The 6,103-nt window shown below is 39.9% G+C and overlaps 1 long non-coding RNA gene across 1 annotated transcript; it reads right to left on the bottom strand.

Moving 5' to 3' along the window:
- Window positions 1–384: 384 nt before the first annotated feature.
- On the bottom strand, window positions 385–5,848 carry LOC111862241. Its single transcript, XR_002842395.2, has 4 exons — window positions 5,780–5,848; window positions 3,526–3,598; window positions 872–1,080; window positions 385–446 (listed from the first exon to the last, which is right to left on the bottom strand). It is a non-coding gene; the product is annotated as an uncharacterized LOC111862241 (long non-coding RNA).
- Window positions 5,849–6,103: the final 255 nt, after the last annotated feature.

Below are 6,103 nucleotides of genomic sequence, written 5' to 3'. Positions count from 1 at the left end.
AAAGACATGCGGGTGAGTGAACATAGAGCTCTACTTTCCTTACGCTCGCTTCAGTTGGAGTGAGTGGACACCTTCGCGCCCCGTGAGTTTCACTCACGGTAAGCCGCACGTGGTAATCACTCAGTATAACGCTAATTGGGAACAGACCCGGTCTGGACGCCATACGGTAGAATAAAATATCTTGCGCCTGCCGGGAATAGAACCCCACTCCCCAAGCTTTTAGCCCCTTGCTCTATAGCCTGAGCTGATATTTGATAAGCGCAACAAAATAATTTATATGTAATGGAAAGGTACATTCACATTCCATTGTAAGCTAAAAACATTTGTTCAATTTTACGAAAGATGCTTAGAATGATAAACATGCTTACAGTGTCAGAATCCCCTGGTTTTGTTCTGCGCCACCCGCAGAGTTTGCTGAGGCTTCTTTCCCTTTTAGGTGTCTTTTCCTAGGAAACACAAAGTTTGTTATGAATATCTTGCACCAACCATTCTAAAGAATGTAATCTTATTAATGTAGCATTTTTCTTCGGAACTCAAGAATCAAATATTAGTTTGAGACATGAGTACTGCGTTTAGAATTTCCTGCGTTTAGCCAGATATACCAATCAATCTTTCACGCTACAGTCGCAAATAACATAACGCTAAGTAAGAATTTAAATGAAAATTAACATTTTAGACTGCAAAGAGAATTGGAGAACTTTTTCACAGAATATTCTATGAAAGCACTGAGGTTCCAAGAATTCAGTTTCATCTGGCATAAGTGCTAAAAATAGTATGTTGCAGTTTTCAAATCAGATTTTAACGCATTTTAATTTTCAGAGTAATCGCGTTCTCATTCTGTCACTGACACATTGCAAATCCAAATGCCTACCTTCTTGTCATGGCCGCTGATTTCCGATTCGACGTTCGATGTGCGGACCACAGATTCTTTGCTGAAATGGTCCAGATCTTGTATGATCTTTTCCACACTGTTCCCAAGAGATTGATTACTCTCGACGCTCCTAGACTCTGGCTTCGGTGGCTCACTCATGCTACCCTGTGGCTATGTGAGTCTAGCGAAGGGAACACTTTCCAGAGTTTCTTCAACAGAGAAAAGCACTGGTCACTCCCTGTTACCATTCATCCCGCCCTACATATGGGACAGTATATTTCATCTGCACCTCCAAAATGAAATAGTGGTCATGGCATCTCCATTTCTTTTCAACTTTCTTTATTGTGTACCAATATGAAGATTCATAGAAACCACAATCCACTGAAATTAAATTATGCTGACTATTTAAAATATTTGTAGACAACACTAGTACTATAAGAGAACAAAAAAATGCAGAGTAATCTAAGAACTACATTATTACACCAAAATGAAAATTCTCTTTGTACATTGGTCAATTCATATGTAACTACATTATCACTGACTAATGTACATGTGTGTAGTGAAGAGCCAGTGAATCCCTGCGGGACTGAACAACTAGGAGTAATGTTATGCATTTGGATTTTCGGCAGGAACAACTAATTCGTGGCGATTGCAGTGGTGAATGGGATGCTGAACGCTTAGAGATGGCGTCATTATCATCCGCCCCGCCCCACATATGGGAAAATTTTTTTCAACTCCACCTCCAAAACGAAATAGTGGTCATGGTATCACCATTGCTTTTTAGCTTTCTTTATTGTGTACCATTGTGAAGGTTCGTGGAAACATCAGCTAGACGACTATGCTGACAATTGAAATTAATTAGAGAAAACAATAATACAATGAAAGAGCAAAGAAATTTTAATTGACGGTACAGGAGGAGCTTGGGAAAAAAACAGGGAAATTTAAGTACATATAAATGTCTACGTTAAGATTAGAGGAACAACCATAGCATAGGTCCATTCAAACTGTGACAGTGTTCAAATATTTTGGAACAACAGTAACATGATAAATAAGAGTTATTACAGAAGTAATAGGAGTCTGAATTAGGAAATATATTCCGAAAGATTTCGTCTTCTGGTACACCGTCATTATTTTATAATTTAGAATGTAAGGAAATTCATTTGATCTTATCGTATTTTGTAATTTTGAAACATGGTCGTTGCCATTAAATTCGGTTCAGTGACTGAACAATTTAAAATGCAGAATGCCGATGAGAACTTTTGGACGAATGCGAAATTTAAAAAAAAAAAGTACGATAGAGAAAAATCTCTTCTGAGGAACGTCACAAAATATTTGAATTACACATTCAAAGTTGTTACGTAAAGGAGGAAGTAATGGGCAGGGCATATATTACGAACGTATTGTGATATGTGTAACGGTTGCTGGACAACGGGAAGTGGAACGGGTTACCATGAAGACAGACCCTTGATGAAAGGTCGGTTTCCAAGTTACGCAACAGTAAGGAAAGCGGTGTTTGTCCGTGCCGAGCCGAACCCAGCCGAAGCGCGCTAGTTGTTACCCAGCGTTGCCTAGCAATGCCTTTGTAAACACGGCGTCACGCAACAGAGGAGCCCGTGCAGCGACTGTTACTAGGCAATCGGTAAACACGACGTTATGCAACAGTGGTAGCTATCACGTTACTGTGCAGAGGCTACATAACAGGAGCATTCGGCAGTGAGAGAGAAAAAGTAACCAGTCAGTTAAAATGTAGCAGCTGAAAAAGACAGTTGAAGTCTAAAAGTCAGCGAGTTCAGTTGTAGCGAGTGTGGATTGTGAAGCCAGACAGAAGACAGTTGAAACATAGAAGCAGTCGTGGGAAGAAGAATGGAACATGTGTTATACTGAAGATAGTGTGAAGAGATATTTTGTAGTGTTTGTAATGTGTGTAAACCGCAAGAGTGTGATAATTGATTGTAGTTACGACTTGTAGGTTGTTAAATGAACCAATAAACAATCCGAACTGCATCTTCAGTAGCAAAACACTTTACAATATAAATACAAAATTTCTCGTTTCGCATTCCATATGTCCTATTGTCTGTAATGATAATTTTTCCGAAAAAAAACTGCATTATTACACCAACATGAAATCCTCTTTTTCCATTGGTCAATTCATATCTGGTTACAAGAGCACTGATTAATGTTTATTGCACTCAAGTGGCAATGACCCCCTGAGGGGCTGAACAACTAGGACTAATGTAATACATTAGGATTTTCGGCAGGAGCAACTGAGTCGTGGTGATTGGCACGGTGAATGGCATGCTGAACGCTTAGAAGAGTCCCCATGTTAAGAAGCATCTTACGAGGGCCTATTTCGCCCGATCATCATAATTAGTCAGATTTTCTTACAACTGTAAAGGAAAAGGAAACTTCTGAGCTAACATTGCAGTCTCTGCCCTCACCCTTGTAAAAAGCAAGGTGTTGTAACCAGAAAATACCACGCTTTCCACTCTGAGGCTAGGTTATCATATTCCCGCTGAGTTTTACGTGTGTTTCCTGACGCATGAAACATTAATCATGTAGTAAAAAATGTCTCGGACCTATATTCCCGTTTATTTGATTTATGTTCAAACATAAGAATTGACAGGAATGCAGCATTATCTTAACTTATTACTTACCTTCCTGGAGCACTTGAGTAAGGGAACTGCTTCGCTCATTCTTTGGAGGTACTACATCTTTGGAAGAGTCAACCTGGAAGAATTAACAACGTAAATCATTGATCAGATGCATTTGTGCAGTAAACTCCCTTTACCTGACATGTATGGCAGGTAGTGTTCCCCGATTGCATGACAAATTTTCAGGACTCCAATTTAGAGTAAATTCATGCTTCCTCTTTATCATTGCATTCGAATCTTCCTACGAGATATCGCGGATAGATGTACGAAACATTTCGAACACACATACTCAAGTGGCCTCTGCTCCAATAGCCTGCAGTGGCATAGGTGGCGGCTGAGATATTTGCATTGTTTTCTAAAGACTTAGATTCATGCTTGTGTTAGCGCTTTCAACAGCTAAAAGAGTCTGATTTTAGATTGGCAAGGCATATAGCAATGCGTGAAGGATAATGGTAGGAAACCCAGAAGGAGAAAGTACACTAGGTAGACGAAGACATACCTGGATTAACAATATTAAAATTGTTATTAGAAAAATACAATGGGGTGGTATGGACTCGATCAATCTGGCTCACGGCTTCGGTTTCCGTAAAGTATTCGGAAATTACTACTTACTATTCATATTAATTCAATTAATTCACTATTCACCTGGTAGATGTTAAATTTCTAACCTCAACAAAAACTTCGGTTTTGGCACCCACAGGGATTCAACTTTCGTCTTTTGTAAATACCTGTGGGCTATTTGATAATCTCATGACAGAATTATTTCTTGGGTGTAAGTGGAACTGCTAATCAAAAGGCGAAGTTGTCCCTTTGCGTAAATAATTAAGCAGATTGCTGTGAAGACATACGGTTGAGTGAACGTAGACCTGTACTGTCCTTGCGCTCGCTTCAAATGGAAGTGTAAACAGCTTTGCGCCAGAGACACTTTACTCGCGAGGAAGCCAAAGGTAATACCCATTCAGTAGGACTCTAGGGGGGCCAGAGCTGGTCTGGACGCGTTCTCATTCTGTCACTGATACATTGCAAATCCAAATGCCTACCTTCTTCTCATGGCCCCTGATTTTCGATTCGACGTTCGATGTGCGGACCACGGAATCTTTGCTTACATGGTCCAGATCTTGGATAATTTCTAGGAGATATCGCGGAGAGATTTACAAACCTTCACGACTACATATACTCAAGTGGCCCCTGCTGCAATAGCATACGTATGGTGCAGTGGCATTGGGGGCGGCTGAGTTTTAGCACTGTTTCCTAAAGATGAACGTTCTACCTTATGTTAAGGCTTTGCACAGATAAATGGGTTTTATTTTTGATTGGCAAGACATATAGTACGAATGGGAAGAGTGGCAAGGCGTGTAGGATATTTGTAATAAGACCAGATGGTGAAAGTCAACTAGTAAGACAAGACATACGTGGATTGACAATATTAAAATGGATACTAGAGAAACACAGTGATGCTGTGGTATGGACTGGGTCAATCTGGGTCTGTGTAGAGACCAGTGGCGGGATGTTTAAACACGAAATGGAAGTCTTTGTTTCTATAATGTGTTGGGAAATTGCTTGAGTGGCTAAACATTGGCGCTTTCTCAAGAACGGCTCAACTGCTTGAAATTATTTTAATGTTCTTTTTTTTCATATTATTCTATACCATTCACGTGTAACTCCATTAACTGACTATTCACCTGATAGAGGTCACATGTGTAATCCATTAAAAAACCTTTATAAGGAATTCGGGTTTTGGCACTTACCAGAGTTCGATTTCTCGTCTTTTGTAAACACCTGTGAGGTCTATGATGATCTTATGACAGAATTATTGTTTGGTTGTAAGTGGATCTCATAAGCAAAATGCAAAGCTGTCCCTGTGCGTAATTTGTTAAGCAGAGTACTATGAAGACATACGGGTGAGTGAACGTAGAGCTCTACTTTCCTTGCCCTCGCTTCAGTTGGGGTGAGTGGACACCTTCGCGCCCCATGCGTTTCACTCACGGTAAGCCGCACGTGGCAACCACTCAGTAGGACGCTAATTGGGACCAGACCCGGTCTGGACGCCATACGGTAGAATAAAATATCTTGCGCCTGCCGGGAATAGAACCCCACTCCCCAAGCTTTTAGCCCCTTGCTCTATAGCCTGAGCTGATATTTGATAAGCGCAACAAAATAATTTATATGTACTGGAAAGGTACATTCACATTCCATTATAAGCTAAAAACGTTTGTTCAATTCTACGAAAGATGCTTAGAATGATAAACATGCTTACAGTGTTCGTATCCCTTGGTTTTTTTCTGCACCAGCCGAAGAGTTTGTTGTGCCTTCTTTCCTTTTTAGGTGCCTTTTCCTAGGAAACACAAAGTTTGTTATGAATATCTTGCACCAAACATTCTGAAGAATGTAATCTTATTAATGTAGCATTTTTCTTCGGAACTCAAGAATCAGATATTAGTTTGAGTCATGAGTACTGTGTTTAGAATTTCCTGCATTTAGCCACATACGCCAATCAATCTTTAACGCTGCAATAGCAAATAACATAACGGTAAGTAGGAATTTAAAGGAAAATTAATATATAATACTGCAAAGGGAAATG

The sequence above is a fragment of the Cryptotermes secundus genome, unplaced genomic scaffold (genome assembly GCF_002891405.2).
Source record: "Cryptotermes secundus unplaced genomic scaffold, Csec_1.0 scaffold6030, whole genome shotgun sequence".
NCBI classification, from domain to species: domain Eukaryota; kingdom Metazoa; phylum Arthropoda; class Insecta; order Blattodea; family Kalotermitidae; genus Cryptotermes; species Cryptotermes secundus.
The sequence above is the reverse complement of the archived record's forward strand: the minus strand, read 5'-3'. Positions and strand labels throughout refer to the sequence as shown.